Consider the following 19,761-nt stretch of genomic DNA (forward strand, 5'->3'; position numbering starts at 1 on the left):
TCCTCAAATGTTCTCCTTCTCCTGAAACACATATGATGAAGAATTAAGACTACACAAAGTGAGGCCTAAAGTAGTTTCTTTCCAGATTTCTAGAGATGATTAGAAAATACAGGGTAATGGTTGACGAATATTTCACTGTCTCCTATGTGTCAATAGGGGAGTGGGGGTGTTTGCACATCATGATCTCTATTATATCCTCACAAACATCCTGAAATGTGGCTATTTAATATTCCCATTGCACAGCAGGGGCTGGATGACAAACTGATCTCCTCCTGCACAGGACCCATATAGGTGTTACCCCACTTGTCTCCAGCATCTGCCCTGACCTCTATGTTCTGACTATGGCTGCTCTAAGGGGGCCCTGTAGCTGGTAGATGGGTACTTCTAGTCCCAGCACCACCCCCAAATGACTGCATGCCCTGGAATGTTTCCTGTTGTTTAACTTCTGTTTATTTGTAATGTGGTTACAGAGTTTAAGTGAGGTATTGAAGAATAGGGAAGAAAACAGTTAAGCTTTTCATTCAGACTCTAAGTCATCTTTGCAAAGAGGCCAGCACATTCAGTGAAGCCTTGATGGAGACATCCAATGAGTAGCCAGTTTCTAAAGCCCGCCTGCCCATATCTACATTTACTCCACGACACTGTAGTTTCAGAGTGTCCCCTAAAAGTTCATGTGTTAGAACCTTAATTCCCAGTGCCACTGTGCGAGATAGGACCTAGTAGGAGATGTTTGGGTCATGGAGATACAGTGTTCATGAATGGATTCATGCTTTTCTTGTAGAAACAGATCAACTGTCATGAGAATTTATCCCCTGATTCACTCTTATGCATGCTTAACACTTCCACTTCTTACCATGAGTTGAAGCAACATGCTATTCTTACCAGAAGCTAGAAGAAGCTGACACCATTATTTTGGACAGAACCATAAACCATAAAGTAAGCATTGTTTTTTTTCTTTATAAATAACCAGTCTCAACTTGAGTCTACTATGTTCACACAAACTTACAGTTTATGTACCTATCTGGCTAGTGTGCCTTTCTCCTCTGTGAGGTGGGGTACCATTTCTTTGAACTTGTCTCTTATCTAAATAGAGCTATGAATCTCTACCTTACAGGACAAAGTTAAAGATTAAATTTTTAAAAAAGTATGGGAACACATTGGCATTGTGAGACATGTTGGGAAGTTCATGGGTGTTTGTTCCTGAAAGCTTGGTTGGCTTTGTGCATGCTCACGAGACTACTCCACAGGCTTTGTGCATGCTCACAAGACTACTCCACTGGGGCCCAGAACAGAAAGGGTTTTAGTTCCCCTGTGCATATTGGTAGGAAAGCTTTCAGTATCAGAAATGTTGCTGAAAAGAGTGCCTGTCCTTGAGGAAGGAGAGAAGGAAGAGAACAATCAACACTAAATGCATCTGACCTCCAACACAGAAGAAGCTCAAGAAAACTTTCCCCTTTAGAAAGCTTCTTGGACACCAAATGTGGCTATGATCAACGCTCAAGATGCAGATGGATGATGTCTTATGCTGTTTGGTCTGCTGTGGAAAATGCAATAGACGTAGCTCACAAATAACTAATAGTTGTTCCCCCTCCCCCCACCCTCCACCCCTGTCAAAGTTCTAGTGCCTGGATCGGGTGCAGGCATGGTCAGGTTCTGGTGAGGGCCTACTTGTTGAGTCATAGATGCTATGTTCTCAGAGTGTTTATACATGGCAAAAGATGCAAATGATCCATCTTGGGCTTCTTTTTTATAAGGGAGCTAATCCTATCCATCCTCATGATCTAGTCATCTCTAAGGCCTCATCCCTTAATACTGTCATCTAGGAGGTTAGAATTTTAACATCGATTTTGGAAGAATACAAGCATTCAGACTATCACAGATAATAGGCACTGGTACTTCTCAAACGTTTTACCATTGCTAGGAGTTACTACCTGATACAGACCTGGTCTTACTGTTAGGACCATTAGACCAGTTTTCTTCTTTTGTTCCTATCCCAGAGATGTCTATGGTAAAGAATTGGACCCCATAGAGTACAGCCCAATGCAGTCTCTTTCTGGCATTCTAGACATAACTGGGGTACATATAAGTAAACAAATGGCTGCCAATTTTCCTCTGTCCTAAAGATGCAGCAGATATTCAGACTGACCTAAGTAAATGATGCTATTGGTGACTCCAGGGTTGAGTTTCTGCTGGGGAAGGATAGGGACTTACTTCTTTCCTCAAGACTTCTCTACTTCCAGCCAACTTCGGGTACAGAAAGGTTTCTAATTCCTCAGTACCTGTACAACTAGAGAAAGCCATCTAACTAACTCTGGTCCATACATTGAATGCACAAATGGTAAGTATCATCCTAGCCAGAGCACACTTGCCAGTTCATGGTCTCCATCATGTCTTTCCCTGCTTGGATTTTCCAGATAGGTTAAACAGTGAATGCTGCCCATACATTAGATCATTGAATCATTACATGGAGAAGCTAGTACATCTAGATCTTGAGCAAACCTGTCATAAAGAAGAAATAGACCTCTGATATTAAACCATTATAAGGATGTTCATGATGGAAAGATACTGAATTTATCCTAAGGGAAAAAAGTTTTTTAAAAATGGCCATGAGTGTGACGAAGGCCCTGGACCTAATTAATGTATACAATCGTCTCCCTGAGAATAGCAACTCTGAGCATAGTTATGAGCAGAGAAAGAGACACTGATTCCATTTTTATCAGGCCTCTCTGGCATACACAGATGTCTTCCTACTTCGAAACAGGATCTCTCCAAGATAGCTAAATTACCAGGGGCTTTGTGGCTTAGTATTAAGGCAATGATGATGTAAGACACTGACAATCTACATTGAGACTTGGATAACTTGAGCAATGACCTCATAGTAGCTTTGCACAGTAATAATTACTGCCATTTAGTAAATTACTGAGATTTCAGTATGTTAGTGGACAACCAACAGCCATGGCCAATTTCACCCTTATGTTAATCCTTCAACATATGGGTTATTATCTCCAATTTACATATACGGAAACAGGCTCACAGAGGGAACACAACTTGCATAAGCTCATGTGAGTCAGTTACAGTCGAATTAAGGTACAAAGCTAACTACATTTATCTGAATCCAAACCCATTCTCTTTTCATGAAGTTATCCTATCTTCTTAAAGTTCATGGGAAAGATAGATAAAAATAGAGCCTAATCTAGGCATTTTTATTTTTGGGGGAGGTGGGGGTCCAGTCGTGAGGCCTGAACTCGGGACCTGGGAGCTGTCCCTCAGCTCTTCAGCTCAAGGCTAGCACTCTACCACTTGAGCCACAGCACCACTTCCAGCTTTTTTTTCTTTTTGCTTATGTGGTGCTGAGGAATCGAACCCAGGGCCTCATGCATGCAAGGCAAGCGCTCTACCACTGAGCCACCTTCCTAGCATGGCATTTTCATTTTTAACAAGAAAGATAAACAGAACTTTGGCAAAGGCAGATAAAGCTCACCAAGAATGTGTTTCCTTCTATATGTTTTTCTATCTTCCCAGAAATTAGTCTGGGATCATATAACTAGTTTGGGCCAATGACCTGTATACAGCTATATTCAGGCTGAGGTAATCAAAAACCAGTTCATTTCTTCTATTGTCTCTGTCTTCCCAGGAAGACATATAATCTAGTAGGTGTGACTATAAACTGGAAGAAGGTCCCTAGACCTTCATGCTATTTCATATAAATAAGCACTATTAGGCTAATCCTTTTCAAGATGTGTGTTTGTGTTCTTATTGGACTACAGGTAAACACAACTGAATTAATCCTAGTGGTTCATAACACATTTTGCTTATTCGTCCTTGCAAGACTCATTTTCATTAACTAGTTAGTAACTAATAAATATATACATTCATGAAACCAAACCTACAAACCAAAACTAGGGTACAGGCGTAGTGGCGTACATCTGTAATCCCATGGAGGAGAAGCTAGGAGGATCAAAATCTGAAGCCAGGGGCTGGGAAGGTGGCTCAGTGGTAGAGTGCTTACCTAGCATGCCTGAGGCCCTGGGTTCAATCCTTCAGCACCACATAAGCAAAAAGAAAAAAGCCAGAAGTGGTGCTGTGGCTCAAGTGGTAGAGTGCTAGCCTTGAGCTGAAGAGCTAAGGGACAGCGCCCAGGCCCAGAGTTCAGGCCCCAAGACCAGACCCCCCCCAAAAAAAATCTGAAGCCAGCACAGATAAAACTATGAGACCCTATCTATAATCCAAATGACTGAGGACTTAGCTCAAAGGATAGAAGATTTCCTAACAAGTTCCTAACAAGTCCAATTCCCAGAACCACTAAAAACATTAAAGAACTTAAACTAAGACTTTGTTAATATTTTTTAACTACATAATACTTCTACTAGCTCCTTTCCTTGTTCTGAAACCTATAGTATTCATTCCCTCGCTCTCTTAGCATGTTTTTTATTGCATATATAAATATATATTATATGTATATATTTAATATGTCAGATATTGTTTCCAATTTATAAGAATGGTGTCAGGCCATAATTTATCAATTAAAACCTTATTTTTATTTAATATGATATTATTCAGATTAAAACAATCTATATTGTTGGATGTTGCTGCTAGAGACTGGTCTTTACTCTTTTTCTGGACATATCCTGCCCAGGTTTGTGTTTAAATCTTCAGCAAACTTATTTATCTACCATATGCGTTCATCATAGAGCAGCTCCAAGCAGATATATTGCAAGCAAACTCGAAGCAGCAGAGAACAAAGATTTAGACTAGCTTTTGAACCCAAGTTCAAGCCACTTTTCCTCTTCTAGAAAACTGTCACCTTACTCTTCCTCTGCTCTAGCAAGGAATCCACACGATAAAGAAAGGACAAAGTCCTTGAATTCCAATAGACTATGTGCATATTATTATATGTGAGAGAAAATTCTTTCCATCTGTGGCTTAAAGAGCGCACATGCATGCACATACATGCTCCTAGGTTTCTATTTCAACTAACACCAATATATTCAAGCTTACAGATATCTTTCCATTCTGGCTCCCTCTGAACAACCATCAGTAGAATGACTAGTAAACTAGACTCCATCCTTCTCTACCAGATGTTTTCACCCTCCTCCTTCTTGATGATTCAGATGATACTCATTATCAGTCTTCCAACAAATTGCTAGTGATGTAGCTTCAGAGCTGGATATATTATCAGCACATGTTTCTTCTACTGCGCATGTATGGACAGAGCATTGTTTGATGGAGCTATGGTTAGTTCCATATGGAGTGGCTTGCTACTACAAAGTCTACTTATAACAGCTGAAGAACAAATGGAGCTTGGAAGCATAAACCCTAATTGTTGAGCCCACAGTGGCCTTTATTTTAGAAGCAGCATATAAGTTCTCAGCTTCCCTTTGCTCCCATTTGCAAAATAAGTCTGTTACAAAAATTCAATCAGATAATGTAAATTGACTACTAAGAACAGACCCTGAAGTTGATTCTTTATCTAAATGATAATGTTTCTTTTCATTTTCCTTTCACTGATGGTTTTTATAGTATCATTCATGTGAAGGGGGTAGCATCATCTGGAATTCCTAAATAAATTGTGTGAGACTCACAAATACAAGAGGACAATAAGGCAAAAGCCAGAAGGAAAAAAAAAGTTTGAAAATCATTTTAGTCTCTGCTGTGGTTTGGATAAGTGTCTGCCTAAAGGCCCATATATTGAAGGCTTGATCAGCAGCCTATTACACTGTTGGGAATTGTGGAAATTAAGTGGTGGGTCCAAATGGAAGGAAGTTAAATACTGGGAACATGCCATTGAAAAAGCCCAGGCTCTGGCCCTCTTCTCTCTCACTGTTTTTCTCTCTTGTCCATTTCATGGATACCATTAGATGAATAGGTTTCCTCTACCACACACTCCCATCATGATATTCTGGGCTGGCACAGGCTCCAAACAAGACCAAGTGTTCATGGACTGAAACCTCCAAAAATGTTAGGCACAATAAACATTTTCTCTTTTAAGTTATCTCACATATTTTATCACCGCAATTGATAGCCAACACTGGTTTTCTAGATGTTCATCTTGATTAGTTCCTGCATGGTTAGAGAGCAGATGCCCCTAGGGGAATGGACATTGCCTCTCTTGGATAGTCGAGGGAACCAGTCAGAGAAGTGAGAAGACAAGGTCAAGCCATTGGGAGGAGGCAGGCCTCTCCACGCTACACCTCGCAGTGCTACAGGGAGGCAAATTGGACTTGGATGAGAAGAAGACATATTTTTAAACACGGGCAATGAGATGCTATAAGAGAAAGTAACCCATAAGGATGGCAAGATTCCCTGATAGTTCATTCAGACAAGAAGAAGTAGTAAGCAATTCCAAGAAGAAACATTAAGGACGGAACAGCTATGAGGGCCTAACTACTTGTCCAGGATATTATCCAGTGAATTACTCTTTAAAAGGCAAGTCGGAAGAGAACTAACTGCCAGTGGTGAAGAAACAAATTAGATGTATGAGACACATGCAAAGATGGCTCACACTGATGAATTCTGGGCCCAGGTGCTTACAGGGGGCAGTGGAATGACCCAGGTGAGTTTCAGACAAATAGCTTAAGACAAGGTAAGAAAAATCAGGTCCATAGATGAAGCGTTTTCTGTAGTAGTAATGTCCACAGGTGCAGCAATATTCACAGATAGGTTTGTTTTTTATCAAAACTAATTAAAATTGAAAAGGTAAGTTTTCAGTTCCTCAGTCATACAAGCCACATTTCTTTTATTGTTAATGTATGTTAATTGTATGAGGTTTTATGTGATACGTCTATACTTGTATATAATGTACCTAGATCAAACCCACCCTCTCTCTATATTTCTTTCTCCTGCCCCACTCTAAACAATTTTAATAGGTTTGATTATTCTATTTTCAGATATGCGCATATTTTGAGCAATTCACCAAATGGCCCTCTCCTTATTTCTCTTTCTATTGTTCTCCAAAACAGTGCCAATTTTATACTCATTTCTTAGTTCATTACTCATTTATTCATTCATTTCCAATCTAGTCTTGCATATGATACAATGCTGTATCTGTCTGAGTCTTGTTTATTTTGCTTAAAATGTGATCTCCAGTTCCATCCACTTTCCTACATATGGCAGAGTTTCTTTGTTCTTTATGACTAAATAAAACTGCGTTGTATACACCACATCTTTGTTATCATTTCATTGGTAGATAAGTACCTATGATGATTTTATGGGTTGCTGTTATAAATAATGCTGCAATGAATATTAATGTTCAGGTATTGCTATTATATGTTGACTTACATTCCTTTTGTATGGTACATTAAGATCATATAATAAGTCTATTTTTAATGTCTTGAGGAACTTCCTACAGATTTCCATAGGGGCAACATTCATTTACATGCCCATCAACAATATGTAAGCGCTCTTTTTCTCTCTGTATACTGCACAGCATTTGTTGGTCATCCACATTTCCAACTACTCAGTAGTCATACACAGCAAGTAGAAATCACAAATACAGTAGATCTTCACCATCCCAGAAAAATTCTATTGAATGAAGAAGTGTGAACAAGTCCAGAGACCAAGCTTAAACAGGTGCCAGATGCACACAAATCACCCATCAGCCAAACCATCTGGAGCATCAAAGGCCCAGGAAAGAAATGTTAAATCCTTCATGAATAACCTTCCTAGAAGTGAGTATTTTGGTCTTCCCAGATCAGTGTCAGACACCACAGAACAATTGTGGGTCTCAGCTCAGAGTGTTTTCAATCTCTGGGACATTTTCATATTCAGTTGAGCATTTTCTTAATCATTGCTTATAGTGAAGCAAATCATTTTAATATTCTAAATTATCATTGATGACATCAGCATGATAGAGTGCCTGCATACTAGAATTATTCCAAGCCTGTTTAAACTCCTTCTCTGAATGAAGACAAATGACAGCTCAGACTTGTAGCCATGCTACTACAGGAACATTTATTTGCATGTGACTGCTTTTGCCTACCAAATGCTCGTTCCCTTCCCGCTACTTGAGAGTTCACTCTCTGTTTCTTAGGCATGTCTGGGGATGTGATTTGCTGGGCAATGAAGACCAGTGATAGGATCATATTCCATGTCTAAGCTCCTTCCAGTATCTCCTATCACAGTCCTAATGTTAGAAGAACTCCTTTGCATCCCCAAATTGGCCTAGAATGAAAGCCAAAGATAGAAAGGTCAGAAGAGCTGAAGCATATGGGCTGCCCAATGTTAGCATCCTTGATAGGATTGTCCAAAGGTCACTTCTCAATTTAACAGGACAAGCTTCTGTCAGATGCCTCTTGGGAACAAGTTACCCTGTTAAGAACATGGGACATGTTGCTAGTCTGTGAGGATCTGAAAACACCTAACTGCGTAAGAGAACAATTTTCATCACTCTTGATATAACACTCATAGGACTCTGTTTTGATTGTAGGTTTTTATAGATGAGCAAAAAACTGAGAAAACATTCTTCCACTCTGCATAAATTTCTGACATCAGAGTACAAGATTGGGGTGGAGAGCCTCCAGACAGAGGAGAAAGGACATTTCAGTCCTTGCCAATTATTAGCTGTGCCGTCTTGGGTCAATTACTTCACCTCAAGGCTTGCCAGATTGAACGAATTAAAACACAAGATACCCAGTTAAGTTTGAACTTCAGATAAACAGTGATTTTTTTTGTAGTATATGTATGTCCCATATTTTTCATGGAACATACTTCTATTCAAAGTTACTCTTTATGTCTCTGAAATTCAATTTTTACTGCATGCCCTGTGGTTTTCTCTGGCACTATTATCCATTTTTCAAGTCCATTTCTTTTTTTGGGTCCAGTCGTGGGGCCTGAACTCTGGGCCTGGGCGCTGTCCCTCAGCTCTTCAGCTCAAGGCAAGAACTCTACCACTGAGCCACTTTCCCAGCCCCCCAAGTCCATTTCTTCATCTGTAAAGTGTGAACAAGAAAATCCACCTTGCTTGTCTAATGATGATTCTGTTAAATAAGGAATTGGAAGCTTTTGCTTATCTTCTCACTTGACCGACACTAAACAGCAAAATGGACTTAGGAAGACATATCTTACCCAGCAGAGAGGCTTCTGGGAATTGGATCAGCAAGTTTTGGTAGAGAAAACAGATTATTAACTCTGTTCCTTTACCTAAAGTGTGTGTTTCAACAATGAATGCAGGGGGGCTAGGAAGGTGACTCAGTGGTAGAGCACTTGCCTTGCATGCATGAGGCCCTGGGTTCGATTCCTCAGCACCACATAAGCAGAAAAAAAAGCCGGAAGTGGTGCTATGGCTCAAGTGGTAGAGCGCTAGCCTTGAGCTGAAGAGCTGAGGGACAGCGCCCAGGCCTAGAGTTCAGGCCCCACGACCAGACTCAAAACAACAACAACAACAACAAAAAAAAAAACACAATGAATGCATGGCTTATATTGACCATGTTCCTGCCCAGATTATTTTATCCTGTGGGATTTGAGAATCTAAATGAGAATGTGGAAGTGAGAATTCCCTTCAAAAGTGGAGACTATTTTTTAAAGTATGAGATTGCCAAGAGATTGTCGACTCTTAAATCTCCATAGTTGAAAAACAACTCCCTTGCAACTGACAGACACAAAAATGTCAGAACCCTAAGCAGGCTGGATATTGGGGTTAAAGATAGGAAATCAAAACTGTAGGTCCTGAAAAGTTACACTCACTAAAGAGAGACAAATGACCCAGGGAAAGAGACATGGTCCCAAAGGACAGCATGTGGGTGGTGCCTTGGGGGCTGGGCTCAGCAAAGCCTGCGGGCAGTTTTGATTCATGCCCAGCTTGGGAGTAGAGAGGATGTCATAGGAATCTTGCAAATCAGACAGAGATGTTATGGAGAGGAAATGTATGTATGGGACAGGATAGTCAGAAGGCTTTAAAAGAACCCTTTCAGCCAGGCATGGTGGCTCAAACCTGTCCTCCTAGCTACTTGGGAGGTGGAGATTGGAAGGGGAGAGGGGAGAATTGCAGTTTGAGAGCAGCCCAAGTGTGAAAGTTTGTTAGACTATCTCAGCTAATGGCTCCGCATGGTGGTTCATGCCCATTAACCCCCAGCAATATGGGTAAACACAAACAAGGGGATTGTGGTCCACTTAGGACCAGGCATACATCAAGATCTTGTCTCCACTGTAACAAATGCAAAAAGGGGATGGAGGTGTGGCTCAAGTGATAAGAGTATCTGCCTAGCAAGTGGGAAGCCTTGTACCACCAAAAAAGCAAGCAGAAAGAAAAAATTGAAAACAAAAACAAACCAAAACCTTTTAACCTATGCATGTACCTATGAAGAAAGATCCCCCAAAGGAGCCGTTACAAAGATGAAGGCAGAGCATTATTGGCCCAATCCTAAGGATCTTTTGTTGATGTAAAATACTAAAGGATTGACTCGTAACCTTTGCACAAAAAGATAAACAAATACCCATTTAACTATATTTATTATGATCCTGCTGACTGCCCCAGGAGCTAGATGCTTCTCAGAGAAAGCCCCAAGAGATGATATGAATTGCTCAGAATGGTGATGCTGGCAGATGACATGTGTTTCTGGCACCTGATATTCTTTCCAGAGTACCAAGCTGGTCCAAGGACTTGACCAAAAGCCAAAATCACAAGCCCAGTTCTGACATTTCCTCTGTCCTCCTCACATGCCTCATGCGTAAAGAGACTGCCCAGCTCAGATCCTACCAAAGTGTCCAGTGCAATGCTCTCACTTAAAGTACAAGAGTCTCTTACTCTCCGTCCCAGCCCTTCTTGCCAGTCCCTCCCCAGGAAAACACTGGACTCCTGAGAAGCCTGACCTGTTCACCTCTCCCAGGAATGCTAATGAGCTGTGTTAAACCCTGAACAAGTCTGACGTTCAGGAAGCTCAGGAGCTGAGCCATCGCAGCCAAGGCCTGAGGAGCAAGGGGCCGCCCATCCCTCTGTTGCCCACCCTCTACTCACATGTTACCACCTCTTGGAGTGGCACTTCCACCTGCCTGCAGTCATCCTTCCTTGGGCAGGGAGCCCATCAGATTTTACAAGCCAGGCAGGGTCAAGCCTGGTGAAAACGTGAATGGGAATGCCCAAGAACAACAAAAGCAGCAAGCAGTTTCCCTCAGGAGAAGAGGTGAGCCAAGCCACGTGCTGGCAAGTCATGGGCACCCCAGGGGAAACACTGAACATGTCAACAGCAGCCACCACCACCCCCCCACACACACACATCGGAAGTGGAACCAACTGAGGCTAGTTCTGCTGGAACTAGCCAGATCTTATAAAGACAGATTTTTATGGGAACTCAGTAGCTCTAACCAGGACACAAGCTAGTAAGTAATATCTGAAGAGCAGGGTGGGCAAGTTTTCTCTGCACCAAGCCAGACAGCAATATTTTAGGCTTTGTACATGGTTTCTCTGGCACTTACTCAATACCCCCACTGTAGTGTAAAGAATTCTCATGAACATATATACAAGGTAAAGCATGGCGGTGCCCCTCAATCAAAACTGTATATATGGGCTCAGAAATTTACATGTCATTAAATTTGTATACTTCCTGAAATATTTTGTCCTTTTGATATTTTTTGTGAAATTGCATTGTTGGCATACCTTATTTGTATAAGAAGAAGTTCATGTGATTTTTCCACATATGCAAACAATATATCCAGTCCACATCACCCCTTATATCCTTCTCCCCTTATCCCAACCCTCCCCTCCTTTTTTTTTTGTCGGTCATGGGGCTTAAACTCTGGGACTGGGCTGGGCCCTGAACCTCAGCTCGTCAGCGCAAGGTGAGCGCTCTACCACTTGAGTGCCACTTCTGGTTTTCTAGTGGTTTATTGGAGATAAGAGTCTCACGGACTTTTCCTGCCTGGGCTGGCTTTGAACCATGACCCTCAGATCTCAGCATCCTGAGTAGCTAGGATTACAGGCGTGAGCCACCAGTGCCTGGCTCCCAACTCTCCTCCTTATTAAAACAATTTCAACAGGTTTTGATTTTCTATTTTCATATCTGCATATAAAGCACTTCTCCTGGCTAAAAAAATTACTTAAAATTACCTGGATTAAAAAAAATTAAGTTGAGTGAAGTAACTCAGGCTCAGAGAGAGAGGGGGCACATACATCCTCATATGTGGAAGTTAGACCTAAAATATAAACATATATGCAAATATGCACATGGTCACATGCATGTTTACAAAAACTGACTACAGCATGGTATTCAAAGGACTAGATCCCCACAGTCTAAACCTTTCAAACAAATACTGATAATTTAACCAAATAAATAGCAGGAAGCTAAATCATGTCTATCTGAGAAGGTAAGGCTTAAGGGAAGGAGAATAAAAACAAATAACACATAAAGTCACAACTCAATATACATATGTGAACATTTAAACAGGTAACTTAAGGGGATGGGTGGGGTTGGGAGAGATGATGGTGACACTGATCAAGAAGCTTGCAGTCATAAATTGACATGTTGAACTGGAATCCCTTTGTGCAGCTATTAAAAGATAATAAAAAATAAATTGAATATTTAAAAACTTTAAAAAATGAAAATAAAATATTTTAAAAATCCACTTAAGCTCATAAACAGCAGAAAAACAAACGGGCTGCCCATGAACTTAGGGCTATACCTTCCCAATCTTGTTCTGTGGTGATGCTATAGTAAATGTTCCAACCTAGTGCCAGTGGCTCATGGCTATAATCCTAGCTACTCAGGAGGCTGGAATTTGTTCAAAGCCAGCTGGTCAGGCAAGTCCAAGAGTCCTGTGGTAGAGCATTACACATGAGAAAAAGAGCTCAGTGACCAGGCCCTGAGTTCAAGCCCAAAGACAGGTGCACACACACACACACACACACACACACACACACACACACACACACACACACCATATATATTTTATATGTATATATTTTACATGTATATAAAATTTTTCTACTTAATATTTAATATAGATAATGATCTCCCTTTAATGATTTTTGAATGGACACTTGGTTGGATGTTTTGTAAATTTATGTCAAAGTTGGCTCCCTCTATCACTGGGGGTAGCATATGCAGAATGAGATAATTAAATAGTGCCCACGAGAGGGGTCCATGCAGGTTTCCAAAGTGGTTCCTTATAGTTCTAAGCTATAGTCTCAAGTGATCCAAGCAAATCACCCATGTCCAGAACAGCAAAATTCAGTAACTTATGGGCCAAGCACTTTCCTATCTCGTGGATATCTTCATTGAACTGATGAAGGCGTTGAGATGTGACAGTCAGGATCCCACGTGGATTTCACACCGATTTCTCCATGCAGTTCTGTCTCTTGGTGTTTCCATTGCATCCTGCTAGCCTTCCGCTGTCTGGAAAGCAAGGCCTCAGGACGTCTGTTCACTGAGATCACTTGCCGCACAGGGGATGGCACCCCATGGAGTTACTGGTTCCTGCATGAAGTGGCAATCCCTTTCCACCTCAAAGATGCTGAGAGTTTGTGGGTTGCTATTCTCAATATTTTTATAATTTTAAGGAAAGGAAAGTAGCACTTCTGAAGCTTTCTCTCTTTTTTGCCAAGTAATACAGCAAACTTCTACCATGTGTCACCACTTCTGGTCCTCACACCATCTGGCTCTCACCTGGCTACAGAGGCAGCATGGAAGATCTTTCTTGCCTCCTATCTACAGTACAGGTTGAATGGAATCACAATCACTATTTGCCATGCTTATTTCTAAAGAATGGTCGAGCAAAGAGAATTAGACACTGAAGCAACTGTCTTGGTCACCAACTCTCCCAAATGTCCTGTGTCCTGGCTCATCTTCAACCAAGGGCCATCCTCTCTTCCAAGAAAACATCAGCTAAACCCAGGAGGCAAAAAAAAAAAGGGAGGGAGAAAGAGAGAAGAGAGACAGAAGCCAAACTGTGAGGATCATCTTTTCCTAGCCTGAGGGATGGAGATGTTGAGACTATGTTTTTGTTCAGGGGGGTTTAGGTTTCATTATTTTATTTTTGTTTGTGTGTCAATTGAGTGCCAGAGATTAAAAAGTCATCTTCCCTAAAAGGCAGGTCATGCTCTGTTGAAAACAGGCACAAAGGACTAGAGATGATTCTGCTCTCTCCAGAGGGTTAGCAGATCTTAGCCTGGATGTACTTCCTGTCTTCATTATTGACTCTCCTGCTGACATGTAGCTGGCCCAGTGTCACCCTGGAGAAACAGCCAGATGCCCAAAAAGAATAGAAGAAAAGTGTCGAGAGAAAACATCTCTGTCCACATGTGTGGAGTCATGTAGAAACAGAGAAAGGGAAAGATGGAGAAGCAAAGGCAGAATAGAAAGAGAAATTGAAATATTTTTAAAGAAAGTGGTGAAAAATATTTAGGTGTGTGTGTGTGTGTGTGTGTGTGTGTGTGTGTGTGTGTGTGTGTGTGTGATTATAAGGGGGACAGAAGAAGAGAAGGGGGAGGGGAAAGGAGGGGACAGAATAAAAGGCAGGGGAAGGGGAAGGAAAAGGATAGGAATAGAGAGGGAGAAGAGGAGAGACAGGGGAAAGAGGAGGGTGAGGAGGGAGAAGGGAAGAGTGAGAGAGAGTAAGGAAAAAGAAGACAGAGAGGGAAAAGGAGAGGGAGAGGAGAAAGAAGAGGAGGAGGGAAAGAGGAGGGAGAGAGGAAAGGGAGGAAGAGGGTTCAGAGGAGGGGGAAGGAAAACATGGAAGCCAACCAAAGACAGGCTGAGACATAAACATCAAGATGGCAAGACCAATTGGGAAAGAATGAGGAGTCTGAAAAAGAGATGTGGCTCTAGAAGGTAAAGGAAGGTGCTATGCAAAACATAAAGGCAAAGAAGTAAATATGGAGAAAAAGAGCCATTACAAAGCACACCTCTGGGCACTGTCTCATTACATCCCTATTCTAGCCTCAGGTGGTAGAGAAAGTGAGACAGTACTGTATTTACAACTGTAGGGAGCAGAGGCACACTGGAGTTGGTCATCAAAGTCCACACTCAAGTCTATTCTACTGCTCTCCTCCCAAGCATTCCACCGAGGCCTGGATCCAGTGCAAATCTGGCTCATTGGAAAGGCCATGTCTCAGCCTGCCTGCCCACAGTGCTAGTACTGTATACCATGGAGATGAGAAATACTGTAGCTCAGTGGAGATGAGCTGTTCCTTTTGGTCCATCCTGAGCCAAATAACAAGCAGATAGGGTAACTGTTTGACTTGATGAGCAGAGTCTTTCCACAGGATGTGAATAATAACAAAATGTTTTCTTGCTCACCAGTCTTCATGAACAAGGCCTCCTGGAGAAGTTCTTTCTCTGCTCTCAGGAAGGGAAACCCAGATTGGACTCATAACTTTTCCAGGCATTCCTAGGTAATAAGCCTTCAAGTCACTTCAGTTTGAAAAAAGAATTTCATTTTAATATTTAAAAAGTACTGTCTGGTACCCTGAAAACATTATAGGAAGGAATAGGAAAAACTCTAGGGTTCCTTAGCACAGACCAAAATTTTCTTAATAAAGACCCAGAAACACAACAAATCAAAGAAAGGTTGGGCAAATGGGATTGTATGAAACTGAAGAGCTTCTGCATGGAAAAGAATGTAGCTAGCAAGATCGATAGAAAGCCCACGGATTGGGAGAAGATTTTTCACTAGCCATATAATGGATAAGGGTCTCATATCTAAAATATACTTGCAACTCAAAAAATTAAATCCTCCAAAAACAAATCCTCAAAGAAACAACTGCCTGATTAATAAGTGGGCTAAAGACTTAAAAAGAGTCTTCTCTGAAGAGGAAATAAGAATAGACACATGAAGAAATGCTCAACTTCTCTAGCCATAAAAGAAATTTAAATCAAAACAACATTGAGATACCACCTCACTCCAGGTAGAATGACTATAATCAAGAAATCTAATAACAACAGATGCTGGAAGGGGTGTGGCTAAAAGGGAACCCTACTGCATTGTTAGTAGGAATGTAAATTTGTTCAGCCACTCTGGAAAGCAGTATGGAGGTTCCTCAAAAGACTCCATATAGAGCTCCCCTATGACCCAGCAATCCCACTTTTGGGAATTTACCCAAACAATCACATACAAGGCCATACTAAAGCTACCAGCACAGCTATGTTTACCGCAGCATTATTTACCATAGCTAAGATATGGAACCAACCCAGATGCCCCTCATTAGATGAATGGATCAAGAAAATGTGGTATATACATATACAATGGAATTCTATGCCTCCATCAGAAAGAATGTCATTGCCCCATTTGTTAGGAAATGGAAAGACTTGGAAAAAATTATATTAAGTGAAGTAAGCCAGGCCCAAAGAAACATAGGTCCCATGGTTTCCCTTATTTGCAATAACTAGTATAAGTCGAGGACAAGTAGAAAAGGTCAAAAGCTATGTACATATGACCATATAGATGATGTTAAGTGAAATGATCCCCAAGATAGGGACACAACCTGTTTTTTTCTTTCTTGCTATTGTTTTTAATGTATCTAAAATGTACTATGTGATTTTTTTTTCTCTTGTATGTTCTTCCCCCGGTTTAACCCTGTTTTCACTGTATTTGATTCCAGGTGCCCTGCATCTTGTATATATGTTTTTCTAATTTGGGGAGGGGAAGGGAAAAAACAAAATGTTTAAATAGGAATACAATGGGTTGACCCATTGTAACAATGAGATGTACAAGACACTGTAGAAAATGAACTTTACAACTTGGTGGGGGAGGGGGGAGTTGAGGAGGTGGGGAGGGAAGGGATGGTAGGGGAAAAACAAAGGAGGAGGTAATAATGCTCCATAGGAAATGTACTCAGTACCTTACTCATGTAACTGTAACCCCTCTGTACAGTATTTTTACAATTAAAAAAAACATTAAAAAGGAAAAAAAAAGAAATCTAATAACAACAGATGCTGGAGGGGATGTGGCCAAAAGGGAACCTTACTGCATTCTTGGTGGGAATGTAAACTTGTTCAACTACTCTGGAAAGCAGTATGGAGGTTCCTCAAAAGGCTCCACATAGAGCTCCCCTATGACCCAGCAATCCTACTTCTGGGCATTTATCCAAATGATCACAAACAAGGCTATACTAAAGCTACCAGCACAAATATGTTTATCACAGCATTATTTACCATAGCTAAGCTATAGAACCAACCTAGATGGCCCTCAGTAGATGAGTGTATCAAGAAAATGTGGTATATCATATATGTATATATATGTATATATATATATATATATATATATATATATAATGGAATTCTATGCCTCTATCCCATCAGGAAGAATGACACCACCCCATTTGTTAGGAAATGGAAAGACTTAGAAAAAATGGAAAGACTTAGAAAAAATTATATTAAGTGAAGAAAGCCAGGCCCAAAACATAGGTCCCATGGTTTCCCTTATTTGCAATAACTAGTATATATCTAGGACAAGCAGAAAAGATCAAAAGCCCTGTACATTTACCACATAAGATGAGGCTAAGCAAAATGCATATTTTTGTTCAGTATAGTACTTTTACAATAAAAATATATATTTAATAAAAAAGTCCCGTCTGGGATCATAATCAACAGGTAGTAGAGAGCCTTCTATCTGCTCTATAGGCCTCACTGTAGAACCGTGGACAATGTGAGGAGTCAGTAGGTGCCATTCTGCCCCCAGGCAAAGGCCTCCGGTAATATCATATCACATAGAGGCTTCACACTGAATGGACCTATATTGAGCACCATCCTTGAGGCCCCTGTGACTGGCCGAGATCTTTGATATCAGTAGTCTCTTACCATGCTCTGCATGAATGAATGGCAGCTGGCTTGAGGACACAAAGATACAGAAGCCAGAATTCTACTTCAATACCTATCTATCTAAAAACACTAAAAATGACTAGAAAGGGACCAGCTTTGAAGATATTATGTCATAACTGTAACAAGGAATGCCTATGCACACACTTGGTAAGTATTTCTTTATTCTACTTAGTTTAAATCAGAGCTTGTAACCAAAGGAGAGCTGGCATCTACCTGTAATCCTAGTTAGTTAGGAGGCTGAGTTATGAGGATCACAGTCAAAGCCAGTTCAGGCAGGAAAGTCCATAAGACTCTTATCTCCCATAAACTATTTAGAAAAGACTGATAGTGGTACTGTGGCTCCAAGTGGTAAAGTGTTAGCCTTGAGCAAAAGAAGCTCAGAGCCCTGAGTTCAAGCCCAAGGACTGGCACACACACACAAAAAAATCCAATAACCCTTGCTATAATGTCACTGATGTCATGCACAATAACATGTTATTACTTATACATCACCTCATCCAAAACAGCAGTCCCTAGCTGACCCTAACAGACAAAAAAAAGGCCCACTAACTTAATTAGCACAATAATGTGTTTGATTCTATTCTGCCAGTTTGGGTAAGCTGCAACTATGTATCCCAAAATCTCTTCCGCTGTATGGCTCCCATAAAAAGTTAGTCAAAGGGGGAACAGGCATGGGATATGGAAGGTCAAAATGAAAGAGCAGCTGTCACATTGCAGAAGTTAATTGTGATAGATATGATGGCAGACAGGCCCAGCAGTGCCCTGGTGGGCTCCCAACCTGTTCTAGTCCTGCTTGGCTGAGAAACCATCTCTTATTCTGCAGATTCTGGTCCCAAGTTCTTTGCAGGTGTTTTACTGCAGAGCCACAGATGTCATTCATGACTGCACAGAGGCAATGACCTCATCATCCCTATGACACCCAGAGAACACAATAGGCAGAGACCGTCAGCCAGAGAGCACAGAGTATCATGACTGGAGAAAACTGCAAAACTCCAAGATTATAAAAGCACAAGGATAAAGGCCATTCTGGAGTAGCAGAGGGCACGCAATATATATTCTTTTCCTGGGATATGTGAAGAAAACAGACTTTGGTAATATTACAGTGGGCTGAATGTTTCTTGTTTCCCAAATTTACATGTTGAAAGCCTAATCTCCAATATGACGATAATAAAGCATAACCTGTGGGAGGAGCACCTTTCCCCAAGACCCCAGAAACATCCTTTTCCCAGTCCACCATATGAAAACACAGCAAAAAAGTTCCACATATGAACCAGAAACAGCTCTCAGCAACCACTAAGCGTGCTGGTATCTTAATCTTGTACCTCCTAGTCTTCCAAACTGTTAGAAATCAATTCCTGTAGCATTGAAGCTATGGTATTTTGCTATAGAAACCTGAATGGACTAAGACTAATAATATGCATAACTGACCTAGTATTTACAGAGAATTGTGAGCAGGCTGCCCATTTTCAAAAGTAAATGATAAAGACGCTCACTGAAAAGGCCTAAACAACTATGCACAGGAAAAATGGAAAACCTGTGTATAAACTGTGTGGAAGATTTACCTGGATAAGGCTTTTTGGCAAGGCCTATTGAGGATGAATTTGGGAGAGTATTCGTGCTTCATTTAAAATTATGCACATACCTGTTGTTGAGAGGAGGAAGCAAAAGTGCTGCCCTTGACTGATGGATTCTGGGACAGATATCCTGTGTTCAGATCCTGACTTTGCCATTTATGATCAGAGCTCAAAGGTTCTATGCCTCAGTGTCTCCCATCTGTAAGATGAAGCTAATGACAGTACTTATCTCATAGAGATGTCTTTAAGATTGATAAATGAAAAGTACAGGAGGTCATTGTTTTGCATAAAGCTTGACACACTGATCCCCAACAGACCTGACTCAAAATCAAAATGGAGTCATTCAAATTGAAGTCCCCCGGTCACCAAAGTGAAATGAGGTCATTATTCGACCTCCAGGAAATCTGCAGAGATAAAAGGCCAAGTTTCCCAAGCAAGTC

The sequence above is a fragment of the Dipodomys ordii genome, unplaced genomic scaffold (genome assembly GCF_000151885.1).
Source record: "Dipodomys ordii isolate 6190 unplaced genomic scaffold, Dord_2.0 Scaffold67, whole genome shotgun sequence".
In the NCBI taxonomy this organism is placed as follows: Eukaryota; Metazoa; Chordata; class Mammalia; order Rodentia; family Heteromyidae; genus Dipodomys; species Dipodomys ordii.